Raw genomic sequence first — 15357 nt, 5'->3', positions numbered from 1 at the left:
AAATATAAGTATAGATGTGTATATATTTTTTAAAATAAGACTGAGAAGGATATGATAATGTAAACAGGTATTGCAAGCAGTACTTAATATTCAAGAAATATGGTAAAGAGGATACAAGTTCTTGGTCAAATTTATGTTCTTATTAAGGACCAAAGTGAGAAAAAGAACAACTTTACAAATGTATCCAAAACAAGCTAGAACTAAAACCAAGATAACATCAGTATGATAGGAATGGGAAAGGGGAATACATGTATTGCAGGGATTTAACCTCATGAAGCATGAACACTGGTCATACAGTGTCTGCAGGAGTGTGGCCTTTGTGTCCAGAACTGCAGCTGTCACACTACAGATCAGGAGGTTGAGAACAGAAGATGGAAGTAAAGTGGGGGTGAACAAGACATACTGGGACTCAGGAGCTCAAGCTGGAGCCTGGGAGGCCAGACAGAAACTTGCTTTAGTTCTTGTTGCCTCTAACCTTAATTGTATGTGTTTCTTACAGAAACCAGATCCTTTCATCATGATTGCCAAGCACACACCTGGGTCAGGGGTCTGTAACACTGCAGTGAGGATCTGTGCAACATGCAGAGGTTGGAGGAAACTCCACGGCTGCTTTGCACCAAGGAGGTGAGCTAGCAGGTTAGTGACAGTACCGTTCAAACCCTTCACAGGGACCTGGCTTATGGCCCGCGTCAATGGAAATGCTCAGGAAATAGAGTTTGGGGAAACCGGATTTGGCCTAGCCAAGTGGATACAAAGCCACTGCTCCCAGATGTCAGCTCTCTTGCTCCCACTGTCCACATCTTCTAGCTTTCTTCAGGATTTCCTCTCTTTACCCTTTTCTGCTGACTTCTAGGAGCACTTGTCCATCTGATCTTTTTTCTTTCTTTTAAAAAGATTTATTTATTTGTTTCAGAGAGAGAGAGAGAGAGAGAGAGCGCGCACACTCCTGCACACACACAGGCCTGTGTGTGCATGTTGGGGGAGGGGCAGAGGGAGACGAAGAGAGACGATCTTAAGCAAGCTCCATGCCTGGTGTGGAGCCTGATACAGGGCTCGATCTCACCACCCTGAGATCATGACCTGAGCTGAAATCAGGAGTCAGACACCTAACCTACTGAGCCACCCAGGTGACTATGTCCATCTGATCTTTCAACTCAGCGATGTATGCATCACCTTTATCCATCTTGCTTTATATCTTAACCATTGTTTTAGTCACTTCAGCTATTACATATTTCATACCTTACACTCAATTTGGTCCTTTTTAAAAACAGTTTTCTTGGTCTTAATTCATATTACTGACATCAGCCTTAACTTCTTAATATATTTATCATCATTAATTTCTCAGTCTGTCTCCTCTCATAATTCTGATTCAGATGATCTATACTGTTGAGTTTGCTGTCTTTCTTATATAGCAGTTGTGGTCCTTACATGGATTTCAGTGTTTTGTTTTGTGTGTGTGTGTGTGTGTGTGTGTGTGTGTGTGTGTGTTGGTCCCAAGAACCCCTCCTCTGTTTGACTCTCAGTTACCGTACATGGTTATGGGTTGGGACGTGGCTATAGCCCAGACTCTAACTGATGTACCTGTAGGTGAGTTAAAACCAGGGAAGACAGCCTTAGGGGCCATGGAGCAGCTGGCGATTATTCCCATTTGACCACCATCCAGAAATAACTTTTCTGGTGTATGTTTCCCATTTAAATGGTGAACAGCCTCTAGACTCTGGAAGCAGAGCAGTCTCCGTAGATTTGCTGTCCTTGTCCTAGGGGTTTAGGGTGGGAGAGTATTCAGTGGTCGATACCCAAGGGAAGCTGGTCAGTATCCATTCCCAGTCTTCACCCCCCTTTATTTTTGCAGGGCCTTTGGGCTGCCCTCCTTGTACCCTGCTGGCCTCTGCAGCCTCAGCTGTTGCTGCCAGTTTCCGTGGTGATCAACATGCTGTTTGTCCATGTAGGGGAGAAGCAAGAGAACAGAGAGTTGTCCTTCTCTGGCTGCCTTCCCCCAGGCTGAAGCCATTCTTGCCCCAACCCCCTGCCCCATCCCTGCCCCCTATCCATCTCCTGAGTCTGGAGGCTTCCCAGAGACTTTTCATAGTGTTTTATTTTATTTTTTTCTTTGTTGTTAATTCCTCAAATTTGAGTTTCCCTCTGGCTTCTGTGGTTTCTTTAGGGTTGATTTCAGGAAGGAGCCAGTGGCTAACATAGTTTGTCATCTTGACAGGAGGAGAGAATGGTTTATAGAATGAGCAGGTGTGCCACAGAAAGGGGAGAGAATCTGAGACAGCAGACACATGAATCTTAAGAGAGGAAGGCTACAAATGAACCACAAGAGTTGTTTTTTCCTATGTTTAATTTAAAAATTTTAATTAATATGTTTGAGTGTATCAGTGTGTGTGCATACCTATGTATGTATATACAAGACTTTAAAAGTGAAATAATGCTGTCAGGCTTGTGATGGAAAAACAGCAATCTTCACCTTTTCCTACTCCCAATATTCTGTTGCCCTCAAGGCAACAATTTTCAACTCCAAAAAGAAACCTTCCTTAAAAAAAAAATAAATTTTTTTAAAAAAATCTTTCTTGTGGTGTTTATTTCCACATTCTTAGTAATATGTGTATATTACTCTTTCTTGGTTTTTAAATGTTAGGTAATATGTTTGGCTTCCTAAAATAGAAGATAAAGAGTCAGGGCTTGTACCCCACTGTGTTCTTCTTTCAGTGCACCTTCCTCCTTCTTACCCCAGCCTTGGGACAGAGTTCTGGGCTTCTTCCAACCTCGGTAAGGAGTGTTTATACTACCATGCCTGTGCAAGTCCTGTTCATGCCTGAGACACGTAGCATGCTAAGATCACATTTCCTTTCTTAAATATCTTTTTAGTTTCTGAGGGTTAATGCTGGCCTGCCCTACCCTCCCTCCCCTGCCCTCACCCCCAATTGTTCAGTGTTCTCTGTGCCTTTCATAAGTCCCTGAATACTTTGATATGAGTTGAAAGCTTCGGGTAATCTAGCAGATTCTTCCCCTTCTCCATTCCCATCCCTCTGTGCAGACTTAGTCTTCCTGCTACCCTGGACTTGGACTTCACCATTGTCTCAGGAACTTCTTTTGCCTGCTTCCTCGTGTTAGATCTCCTGTTTCCTGACTTTATGTCTCTCTCTTCCTGGATTCATTCCCTTCTTTGGTGCTGAAACACCAGTAGTATCTTTTGGTTGCTTTGTTACAAAGAGTCTATAAGAGGCAGAGTTTTTTAAGTGTGTGTGCAGTGGTCATTTGCCATTCAGGCTGCCCCACATTTTTGAACACCCCCCTCTCATTGTTTTAAGAGTTTCCTGCAAAAAAAAAAAAGAGTTTCCTGCATTATAAATTCTTTTCTTTTAAGATTTTATTTATTGGGATGCCTGGGTGGCTCAGTTGGTTGGACGACTGCCTTCGGCTCAGGGCGTGATCCTGGAGTCCCGGGATCGAGTCCCACATCAGGCTCCCAGCTCCATGGGGAGTCTGCTTCGCTCTCTGACCTTCTCCTCGCTCATGCTCTCTCTCACTGTCTCTCTCTCTCAAATAAATAAATAAATAATCTTTAAAAAAAAAAAGATTTTATTTATTTATTCGAGAGCACAGAGGCAGAGGGAGAGGAGGAAGCAGACTCCCTGCTGAGCAGGGAATCTGATGAGCCGATCCCAGGACCCTGAGATCATGACCTGAGCCGAAGGCAGATGCTTAACTGACTGAGCCATCCACGTAACCCTAAATTCTATATTCTTTTTTTTTTTTTTAATTTATTTATTTGACACAGAGAGAGAGAGAGAGAGAGAGAGATCACAAGTAGGCAGAGAGGCAGGCAGAGAGAGGAGGAAGCAGGCTCCTTGCTGAGCAGAGAGCCTGATGCGGGGCTTGATCCCAGGACCCTGAGATCATGACCTGAGCTGAAGGCAGAGGCTTAACCCACTGAGCCACCCAGGCACCCCCTAAATTCTATATTCTTAACAAAGAACATTTTTAGGTCATTTTCCAGTTGTTAGGTTACAGGTATGTGGTTTTGATTCTACCAGTCAGCTGCATTTATGCTGGAATCACACTCTGGATCCAGAGCTGTATGACTTGGGAGAGAGGCAAGGCCAAGACTTCCACATGGCAGGTGCATAGCCAGGTGAGGCAATCCAGCAGGCTTTTGGAGTCCACAGTGTGACCGAGGCACCTGCTTTTGCAGCCTCCTGATGATGACAGAGGCGGAGGTTGGAACTGGCCCCTGGGACAGCTGTCCCGAGTTAGTGGCTTCTGTCTGAGGCACTGACTCCCTCAGTGGGCAGAACTGTGCTGGGGTGTCAGCCCTGGAAGGGTGGTTCCTTTTCTCCCAGTCTGTGAGCTCTCTCTATCTTCTAACTAGTCTTTTTGGCTTGATTTGGTATCTTAGTTTGGGTTGCTATAACAAAATACCACAAACCTAAAGCCAACACACATTTATTTCTCGAAGTTCTGGATGCTGGAAGTCCAAGATCAGGGCACCGGCGTAGCCAGGTTCTGGTGCATGTCCTCTTCCAGCTGGCAGCCTGCTGACTTCTCCATGTGGCCTCAGATGGTGCAAGGGACAGGAGAGCCTTCTTGGGTCTCTTCTAGAAGGGCATTGGTCTCATTCATGAGATTCATTCACCACCTCATGACCTCAGCACCCCCAAATGTACCCTCTTCTAATACCATCCACTGGGGGTGAGAATTTCAGCATTCGAATTTGGGGGCAGAGGAAACACAAATATTTAACTGTAGCAACTGTCTAGAATAACTTCTGCTGTATTAGCTTAACCTGGCCAATGTGCCTTGTATGCCTAAAGGTATCTTGGTTCTACAGCAAGACATACGAGTTTGATTGAGAGCAGATTTCTAATTTGGAAACTAGTTTCCTCAAAAACCAGAAAACATTTCTTCATTGCCTCTGGCTTCTAGTGTTGTTGCTGAAAATTCTGAAGCCCTTCTTTTTCTGAGTTTGTATGTGATTTACTTCTGTGCAAAGTTTTTTGTTTGTTTGATCTCACAGTGGTGTTTATTCTTACTTTTTTTTGTTTTTATATTTTGAAATCTACAAATGGTCAAATTTTAAAGAGTCAGTTCTGTGTGTTGTCTTATGAAAAACAACCGTTTTCGGACTTTGCCTCCCTCATTTCCTTACCATTAGAAGCAAAGACTTTCATCACTAGCATATATGAATACAATTAAATGCATTTTTAGCACACGTGTAATGGATCCCAGGAAGTCTTTCAAAATTCTCGCATTTGGCTTGCTACTCATCTTTTCAAAAAAAACATTATACATAAAAGTAAATCATTGCTTTGTACTTAGACGGACTTTAGGGTGTAGGGGTTGGAGACCCCATAATAGCAATGGGTTAGTTTTTTCTCCTCTTTCACTCATTTGGTAGTAGGATCTGAACCCAGGATGGGATCTGAAAATACCAAGAGGCTCTACTTCTAGGGGGTAACAAGTAAAATGTCTGGTGTTTCGGGGTCCATTAAGTTCCTGGCACCAGCATCTGGGATAAGACTCCTGACATGGGGAAAAGGCTGGGGAGTGAAATCTAAAGAGCTGAAGTGGGAAGCCCAGGAAAGTTGGTATGGAGCTTCTTGGCTGAGCTGAGCACTAAGAGATTGGACTCTCCCTCCACGGAATCTACAAAAACCACTATAACCTAGGTAGGGGCGTATACTGGCAGAGGCCAGCCTCAGCCCAGCACTTGGGACCCTACTTAAGCACCAGCAGAAACAGCAGCATCGGGCAGAGGAAGCCATTCCAGGCTGTCCAGGCCTCAGCTACAGCTCTGTATGCCTTTGGTGTGCCTCCTTGTTCTATGCCAGTGAGCTTTAGAAAATGTCGCGAAGTGCTCTGGCTTTAAGAGTACATCTAGTTCCAGAGCTGGAAAATAGTGAAATAGGCACAAGCAGGATTCCCTCCTGAGACTATTTAGAATCCTGGAATTTCTGTATTTATAGAGGTGGACCACGGAATCCAAGAGATAAACTGATTTCCTGCTAAAAGGACATTGAGTGTGGCATCAGGAACCCTCCTGGGACAAGGCTGGCTGCAAATCAAGAAACAGTCTATGAAATCAGACACTAGCATCTCTGTTGTTATGGATAGAATGTTTGTGACCCCAACCCTCCCCCAATTCCTATGTTGGAATTCTAACTCCAAGTGTGATGGTATTAGGAGGCAGTCATTTGGCAGGTGATTAGGTTATGGTTATGAATGGGATTAGTATCTTCATCAAAGAGACCTCAGAGAACTTTTGCCCCTGCTGCCATGTGAGGATACAGTGAAAAGATGATCATCTATGAAGGAGGAAGTGGGCTCTCACCAAACACCACTTCCATAGGCACCTTTATCTTGGACTTCTCAGCCTCTGGAATTAAGAGAAATAAATGTTTGATGTTTAAGCCATCCTATCCACAGTATTTTTACTATAGTAGCTTGAATGGATGAAGAGACCAGTGCTTGCTTGCTTGCTGTTTGTATGTGTGTGTGTGTGTGTGTGTATATATATATATATATATATATGTATTTGTTTGTTTATTTTTAAGCACCTCATGATGAAAGGTGAGGGAGAGAAGGAGCACAAAGGGGAGGGACTGGACCTGACATGACTTTCCTTGCCTAAAGCCCTTCCCATGTTTTCCCTATTGAACCAAAGCAGTTTCCACAACTGACAAAGACATAACGACATAAACTGGTCTTTTGGAATATGTTGGGTTTTTTTTTTTTATGTTTTGTTTTTTAAATCAAATATAGGGAAGAAAAGCATAAGAGCTTAAGGCTGAACATAAGGGTCTCTGACTTTAGGTTCCCTGAACAATAGCCAAAGACAAAGCAAAACAAAAATGGACCTCAAAAACAAAAACAAGAGTAAAAACCTCAAAAACAAAACCCAAACCATAAAACAAAAACCCAAATGAAAGAAACACTTGGTGCATTGCTGGATTCATACACCAGGGTGCATGACACAGTTTCAACAGACAATGATAAGCCTGATAGGAAACGCAGGGTGGAATTGGCTGCTGAAGCTTTTCTGGAAATGAAAAGAGGCAAATAGCCCAAACCAGGCCCCACATCTGTGACTCTCACTAAATGGACTGTCTGCTCCATCACAGCTGTTTTCAAGGTCCTGGAAATCAGTTCCCTGGCTTAATCCAAGGTGAACTGGACCCTCAGAATCTTTCTGGTCACACTCAATTCTTCTGTAGCTGTATTTGCAGACATTGTGCCAGCTGTCCTGATTCCTTGGGTGACGTGGGGGTGTCACCATGACTGTGACTAATGAAAGGCACATTTGTCCTTTGTAGGCAGGGAGAAAGGGCACTAAAGACCACTTCCATAATTTAAATGGAAGGTGTAGGTTGGAAATGAACAAATGGATCCAATAAGATAAGGGAGATTATTTAAGTTTGACAGCAAGTGGTTATAACGTGAAGAAATTCGAATATGAGAGGTTCTAGTCAAGCATTTTTCACTAGAAAAAGCAAATCTCTAAAGTAAGCAAAAGTAATCAGAATGTATCAACTCAAGAGAGAACAAGATATGGCACTTGGAAAGGAAAGGTAATAACAGGGATAATAATGTTCAGGCTCTGTTATTTTTTGAGGTTGGTTCAATAAAATGTAATGCAACATTAACAATTTCTTGGGAAAAAAACCAATCAACTGCTCTTCTCTTTTTTATCTATGGCTCTATATTCCACATGAATTATTCACTGCTGTGGTTAGTCCCTTTTAGCTGGTGCATCCCTGAAGAGTTCTGGGATGTGAAGTAACAAGGAAAGTAAAATTTGCGGTATTTTATTTAAGGATAAATGTTAATTAGAGCTTTATTTAAAAATGATCATCTGTTTGTTCTTACATGCTTCCTCATTTCAACTATTGATTTCGCTTCATTCAAACCCAGGGTTCTTCACGTGTCTGTTGTCGTCTGGTACATTACGCCATCTTTTTCAATTCAAAATACCCTATTTACAGAAAGTGATTCCTTTCACATTGCTTGCTAACCTGTTATCTTTCCATTGCCTCTGAGGGATGCTGTGTAATGTGTTACACTCACAGCAAAATAAAGCTCGAGGCATTGTTTTCTAGGTGTCTTTGTTTACTAAAGCTGCACAGCAGCAGAACCCTATCATAATGTTCGGCTTGGGTTTATTTTTCCCAGGTATGGTATTTTTGAGAATCTTTTTAACCAAGGGCTTTACAAAGATAATAAAATAAGTTTTTGAGACTGATTGAAACCAAACCCCGGAATTAAAACTAATGATCAAGTTTAGCACCAAAACAGACAACAAACTTCCCGCTATTTTAAAATGGAATTTAACCTAATTCTCTCCCTCCTCTGCACATATGGCTCAGGGAATATTTTCTGTTAGGGTATCTGCTCTGGGTTCCTCTTTTCCTCAACCACAGTCCATGTTCTTCAGTGCCCCCTGGCTTTCTGTGACAGGATGGGTCCATATTGCTCTTTTCAGACTGTTCTCTGACTCTATGTATGTCATGGCTAATTTTGCTTCAGGCCCAGTCCTTACCAGTTGTTTCTGTAGATCTGCTTGGGTGTGGAGCACTCTGGAAAATATGAATCTCCTCCTCTACTTGCATACCTGGGAGCAACTCTGGGTTCTGTGCCCGTCCCTCCATTCTCCCCTTTTCATCCGAGCACTGTCCCACATCCACCTTCTCTCTTCCAGCTATGCTGCAGTCCTCCCTCTGTTGTCCTGGGTGATGTGGACGGTTCTATTCACCTTCTTTTAGCTGAAAGAGTTTTCTCCCTCATGGAAGTACAATGAAATAGATTCTTTCCTCCATTGAGTGGTTCCAAGATATTTCCTACATAAGTGCCATTAAACAACCCCCTAAATAATAGTGGCTCAGGAGATACATGATTCCATCCTACAACTCAAGCAAGGAAACCACTTAGACACAAGGATGTGTGTTGTGGGATTTAGGGAGAATTGCTTCTTCCTCCATCACCAACCAACCTCTCTCCTTCCCTCTGTCTATCTTGCCCTTGCCCTCTTCCTTCCTTGTCTCCTTATTCCTTCCAATTACTTCGGAAAGAAGTTTGACTTACTACATGCTAGACGCAGGAGTGGTGGCTTGTTAACCCATGTTCCCACACATTCTCAATCTTGACTGCATCAGATTAGTCTCTAACAGCTTGCGGGGGTGGGGGGAGAAGATATTTGAGCCCAACTTCTAAACTACTGAGACAGAGTCTGTGGGCATGAGACTTAAGAAGTCTGTATTTTTTTAAAATCTCCAGTCTTTTAAAAATACTCTAATGTGCAGGCAGGTTTGAGAACCCACAGCCTGAATATTGCCTATGGTAGCCATGATGTGTTAAATGCTGTATCTGATCACTCTGATTGTGTTGGAGTTAATTTAGTTTCGTTTAACTCTCTCTTTGATGGCCTGGCTATGGGGACAGAACAGAGGCAAGGAGAAGAATGTGAACTGTCACATCAAAATACCAAAGTTCAAATTCTGACTCTACCCCAGGCTGCTTTATTGAGCAAGTTATTTGGTCCCTCCATGCTTCAGTTTATTCATCTATAAAATAGACATTAAAAATAGTACCCATCTTATAGCATTGTTGGATGATTAAATAAGATTAAACACATCAAGTACCAAGAAAAACACCTGACACACAGGAAATGCTGGTCAAGTCCTAGCCATTACCCTCCTGTGATCATGATGGAGTCATAGACGTCTCTCAAGTTCAGAAGGACTTTGAAAGATGATCTGGCCTTCAGGTAGTTGGATAGTCATGATTCCCATTTTACAGATTAGAAACCTCAGGTTCTCAAGTGATGTGCCTGCCCAAGATGATTCAAGATGAAAATAACAACAATTACAATAACAGAAGTAATAACAATATCTCTTATGCGGTTCCTATAGGCCAAACATTGCAGTAAGTCCTTGGACTGCTTAGCTCATTCCAGAACCTGCCTCCTCAGCCACCATACCCGACTTCATTCATGTGTGTGACTGTGGTATCTATGCCCATTTGGCTTTTCCTATGAAGCAGCAGAATGTGGAACAAATGGCATATGTTCCCCAAAGTTTTCAAGTCATGTCCCTACTTAAAGCAGAGTTAGCTATGGAATGTTTTATATGGTTTTAATTCTACATCACAGCCCTGACAGTTTTGGGCAGAATGACCCATCCATGCCTGTGGCTTTTCTTGCCTATAAAAGAAAGTCTTAAACTCCAGCTGGTGTCAGACCTAATGCTCAGGTCATTTCTGAGCTATAAGATGGGCTCCCACCTTTTAAAATCCTGACCTTCATTTGGTTTGAACCTGTTTCACCAAGTTTAGAATTCTTGGCTCCGTGTACTTAATTTGGATCCTTAGCTCTCCTGTACTTTTTTTGTCTTGGCTTATGCAGCAGACACAGAGATACATCTCTCAGACTCCCTCTGAAGAAAGAACGTGCTGCACACTGTCAAGGACTGGGCTTAGCTGACACTTCCAGCTGTTAACTTCTTCAGGTCCGCTTCAGCTTTGGGGCCCAGGCCAAACCCTTCTCAGGTCCCTAGGCCTGGCCACCTCCACCAATGCTGGTCCCTCTGAGACCTCTCTTTGCTCAGAGCTCCTCATCTGGCTGGCAGAGATTTTGTCAGGTAGGTGTCCCAGTGTGACAGTTTCCCACACCCAATCCCACTCGTCTTTTTGTTTACACAAATGTTACTCACCAGTAGAGTAAACATTTTGTACTCCTAACCATCTCAGAGCCTCTTTCCGGGGGTCCCGATTGACACCTCCCACTACTCAAGGGAGAGATCCCAGTCAACCTCATTCAAGCTACCAACCTTCAACTGTGCTTGATACTCACAACCAGGCCTGGATGGGTACTCACTGCCCATCTACAACCAGACAGGTGCTTAATTACATATAGTCACTCAATAAACAGATGTATATTGAGTAACCACGGTGTACTTACACCTTCATAAACGTGATCACCTCTTCTCAATGTCTGAGATAAAGAAGAAATGTGGCAAATTTATATACCATGCCTCAATGTAGCCTTTGGGTCCTGCAGTGAATTGTTGGCCAGAGTTTTAACTTGAGCAATTACATACTGTATTTTAGGATCATTGGGTCCTGCCTACATAATTATAGGGTTTTAACAGACTGAGGAAAAACAGATGTCATCAAAATAAGATAAGAAGTGACTATGTCTGTGGTGAAGAAACATACAGTGACCATGAGTCAGCAACAATGAACTAGAGTAAATCACGGGCTGGATCTAGAAAAATAAACACAAAGTAAAAGACTCTGAGGGTTGGGTTTTTGTTGTTATTGTTTCTTTCTGTTGGCTTGCTTGTTTATTTTCTAGTTTATTAATACTACACAGAGTACTGAGTCTGGATTATGATTTCAAATTGGGAGACAAGCAGTTGTCAACGTGATTTAATTTCATGGGCTCTCAGAAAGCTCCCCATATCCCAACATTGCTATTTTGAGGGGTTTGGAGTTTTGAAGGGGGAATGGTCATTATTAAACATGGGGCACTTCCCACAATTATAGGCCTGTGTCATCACTGTTTAGATGTGGTCTAGACATATGTCATTGGAGAGGTGATGACAACAAAGGCCAGCTGTTCCAGGGGACAGGATGGGATCTTTCAGTCTCTGGAAAGGGAGAAGCAGCTGAGAGATGGGGACAGTGTCAGGGAAGAAAAAAGTAAAAGACAAATTCAACTTTGATTAGAGTAGATTGGTACCAAAAAAGAGTGCTTGAAAAACCTATTGAGGGACTAGAAGTAACTCATAAAGTGGAGGGCTGGGCAGTAATACCTGTGGGACAGGCAGAAAGATTTGGAAAAAAAAAAAAAAAAAAGTTTATTAGACCAAAGAAGGGAAGTGAACTTTAAACAAAATCATGAGTTTTTTCTCCAGAAAGTGGGCTTTGCTTGATGCAGAAAGGGTAATGGGGTTAGCTCTAAAGTAGAATTTCTTGTCAACAAAGACTGACATTATAAATTAATAAGGGAGGTTGTGAAATTCATATTCATTGAAGATAGCGCCAGTATGACCCCACATGAAGTTGAGAAAACAAGACGCAATCAGTTTTAAAGCCCTTTTAGCCCCACAATTCTCTGATTTATGGGAAAAATGAACATCTTTACTTTTTTCTGTATCACCTGTAGCCTGGCACATGCAATAAAGGTCTGAGAGTGTGGTTTTCTGAATAACCAGCCTGGAAAGCCACCAGAGCACACACAGTGAGGTGACTCTGTCACCCATGGAGCAGCTAAAATGACATCAATAAATCATAAAATATGCCCAAGAGGGCATTATAAATCATTGAAAGTTGCTATTAATATTTTAGACTTGTTCATTTTTAGCAGTGTGTTAAATTTTAGCATTTGCATTCCATTTTAATTCAACACTTGATAACTGAAATAGGAGACTGTTAAAAATGATTTTAGTTTATTTTGTTGTTGTTAATCATTTAGGGATTAGATGGGAATAAAGGAACTAATGGTCATTAGTTTAATTCTCTCTAAAATTCTTGCCTGGCGCTCTGGGCACTGGTTCTCCTGGAGTGTGGTAGGGTGATAACCTTTGGTCTTCTGTGGTGACAATGGAGCATTCAGATGCCCTTCTAGGTAGATAGTTCCCCTTCCAGGCTGTGAAGCTTTCACTTTTCAGGGAACATAGCCATGTGGTAGCTGGTAAGGTGACCAGTTCCTTCCTAATTATCCAGGACTTTATTAGTTTTTGCACGGAAAGTCTCAAGTTCCAGGAAATACATCAGTCTAGGTAAACTGGGATGGTTGGTTAGTCCAGACTTGTCCCTGAATCTAAAAGAATATTCTTTGACAGTACTGGACCCAGGAAAAATGGTGGATTCTAACATATTCATCTTTAGAGCCTTCTTACTTACTTTCTGTGAACTGCAGTCACTCCGTTCTTGACTTTTTCAGTGGCTTTATACTCCTCACGTTGGTCAGGGTGTCCTATCAGATTATCCTCCTGGGAGTATCTACTCTTCCACATTATTGAAAACCTCCCAAGTTATTAATAAAAACTACTCTTTTCTGAGAATCTATTTTGTGCCCAGCAGTGTGCTAAGTATTTTGTATTATAGTATCATAGATCTTTACAGAAACACTTTGAGGAAGAGAGCGTTATCATGAACATTAGGCTTGCATATCAGGAAAGGTGTATGGTCAACAAAATGTGTTTTCCCCTCTTGAAACATCATGCTTTATTTAAAAAATAAATCTTGATTTTCTTAATACTTACTGCTTATAAGGACACGCAGATTCAGAAGATTAAGAAATTAGGCAAAGATCTCAGAAGTGACCATTGGAAACTGTATTCTAACACCTATGGATTTTGCCTAATCAGAATTGGTCCCCTTACAAATTGCCTGCTAATACTTAGGGCTTCAGTGAGTGGATCTCTGCTAATAGATGCTATTATCTTTGTGATAACTCGTACTTCATGAATTATGACTTATCAGCCCCCTCTTTCTAGAATACTCCTTTTCTTTTAAGCACTAAAAGACAATTCAGGTAGCTGCCTTCAGGGGACCAGCAGTGTCTCAGAGTAGGGCTATAATAGACCAAGTGGCTCTATTTTTCCTAGGGTTGGTAAAGGGTAGAGACTGTATCTGCTGAACTCTTGATTGTGAGTGACACAAACTCAATTCACACAGGATGAAGGATAAGAGTGCCTTACTGAGGCTCTTGGGTGGCTCAGTACATTGAGTGTCTGCCTCTGGCTCAGGTCTTGACCCTAGGATCCTGGGATCGAGTCCTGCATGGGGCTTCTTGCTCAGCCGGGAGTCTGCTTCTCCCTCTGAACCTCCCCCATCTCCTGTTCTCCTTCTCTCACTCTCTCTCTCAAATAAATAAAATCTTAAAAAAAAAAACAAAAGAGTGACTTACTGCATCTTGTAACTGAAAAGCATCAGAGTGTATCTTTGGCTTCAACTGTGACTGATTCAGGTACTTAAAAGCTTCATCAGGACATTGTGCCCCTCCGTCTCTCAGCTCTGCTTTCCTGTGGGTTGGCACCATCAGAGACAGTCTTTCCAGTCACAGTGATTGCTGGGAGCTTTCAGCTTAGAGCTCTCTGGTTTACAAACTTCAGGAATAATCCAGAATTTAGTCTATGGGATGGATTTAAGTCGTGTGTCTTCCTGTGAACCAGTCCCCATGGCCAGGGAGGTGGAATACACAGCTTAAGCCCTAGTCACATGTCACACTTGGATTTAGGGATGAGATAAGGCCAGTCTTGTCTGAATCACATGCAAGTGGGAGAGGCATGCCCCATGAAAGGAAAACTGAGGTATGTTACCAGAAGAAGTGGGAGGAATGGATTCTGAGCACGGGAAAACTAGAGATGGACACTTGAAATACCTACTTAAATTGAGTTGGTTTGAAGATGAAAAGAGAAAATATAAAAGCATTTTATAAACTAAAAAAGTACTGTGCAGTTAAAAAAATACTTCCCTTTTATTAATTGATGTACTGCTGCACTCAGAGTTTAGAAATGAAAGGCTTTAAAAGCCTGCACTTTTATTTGATTAGATCGCTCAGTATAAACCAATGCAATTAAGCCAGCACAGCCTCACTGGGGCAAGACAGCTGTGGCATATTCTTTGTTTTCTGTTGACCGTATGGGAGAGAGAATCATGGAGACAGTCAGGAGAGGGGAGAGGGGCTGGATAACCTTGCATATCAAGAAAGATCTGTGGTCATCCAAATGTGCTTTCCCCTCTTCAAACATCACGCTTTACTTAAAAAAGTAAATATTGATTTTTAAAAAATATTTTATTTATTTATTTGACAGAGAGGGAGAGGTCACAAGTAGGCAAAGAGGTCGAGTGGGGGTGGGGGGTAAGAAGGAGGCTCCCTGCTGACCAGAGAGCCCTATGCGGGCCTTGATCCCAGGACCTTGAGATCATGACCTGAGCCGAAAGCAGAGGCTTAACCCACTGAGCCACGCAGGCGCCCAATATTGATTTTTTTTTTAAACAAATGAAGTTTATGTGCAGTTGAAATGATTACTATTTAATCTCCCCCCCTTCTTTTTCTTCTTGGAGAGAACTTTTGTTTTTCCATCAATATTTCAGCTGTTCAAAAACCTACATAGCCACTCCCATGACTCAGGAAGTTTTTTGGCTTAGATGTCAAAACCCAGGTAGGCAGTTTTTCTCTAATTTTATTACCTTCATGGGTTTCCTCAGGAAGAAAGCAAGGGATGCCCACATACCCTGAGAATTCCCAAAATCTTCTCGGCTCACTCGCCTGCCCTGAATTCATTTGGCTCCAAGAAAAAAAAATTCCCTTAGGCCACATGGTTCAGCTATCAGGAGAGAAAGTATCTG

At 42.2% G+C, this 15357-nt stretch overlaps 1 protein-coding gene across 3 annotated transcripts in view; it reads left to right on the top strand.

Annotated features, from left to right (window-relative positions):
- The window catches only part of MEGF10 (multiple EGF like domains 10), a 343784-nt gene that overhangs the window by 93056 nt on the left and 235371 nt on the right, over positions 1-15357 (top strand). For 2 of the 3 annotated variants that reach the window (XM_044228404.1, XM_044228423.1), the window contains exon 2: positions 500-636. The gene's annotated coding sequence lies outside the window, so the exon portion shown is untranslated. The remainder of the gene's footprint in view (positions 1-499; positions 637-15357) is intronic. The other variant, XM_044228414.1, reaches the window with a different exon arrangement.

This window comes from Neovison vison, chromosome 1, assembly GCF_020171115.1.
Source record: "Neovison vison isolate M4711 chromosome 1, ASM_NN_V1, whole genome shotgun sequence".
Classification (NCBI taxonomy): Eukaryota; Metazoa; Chordata; class Mammalia; order Carnivora; family Mustelidae; genus Neogale; species Neogale vison.
This window is presented reverse-complemented; position numbering and strand designations above follow the sequence as displayed.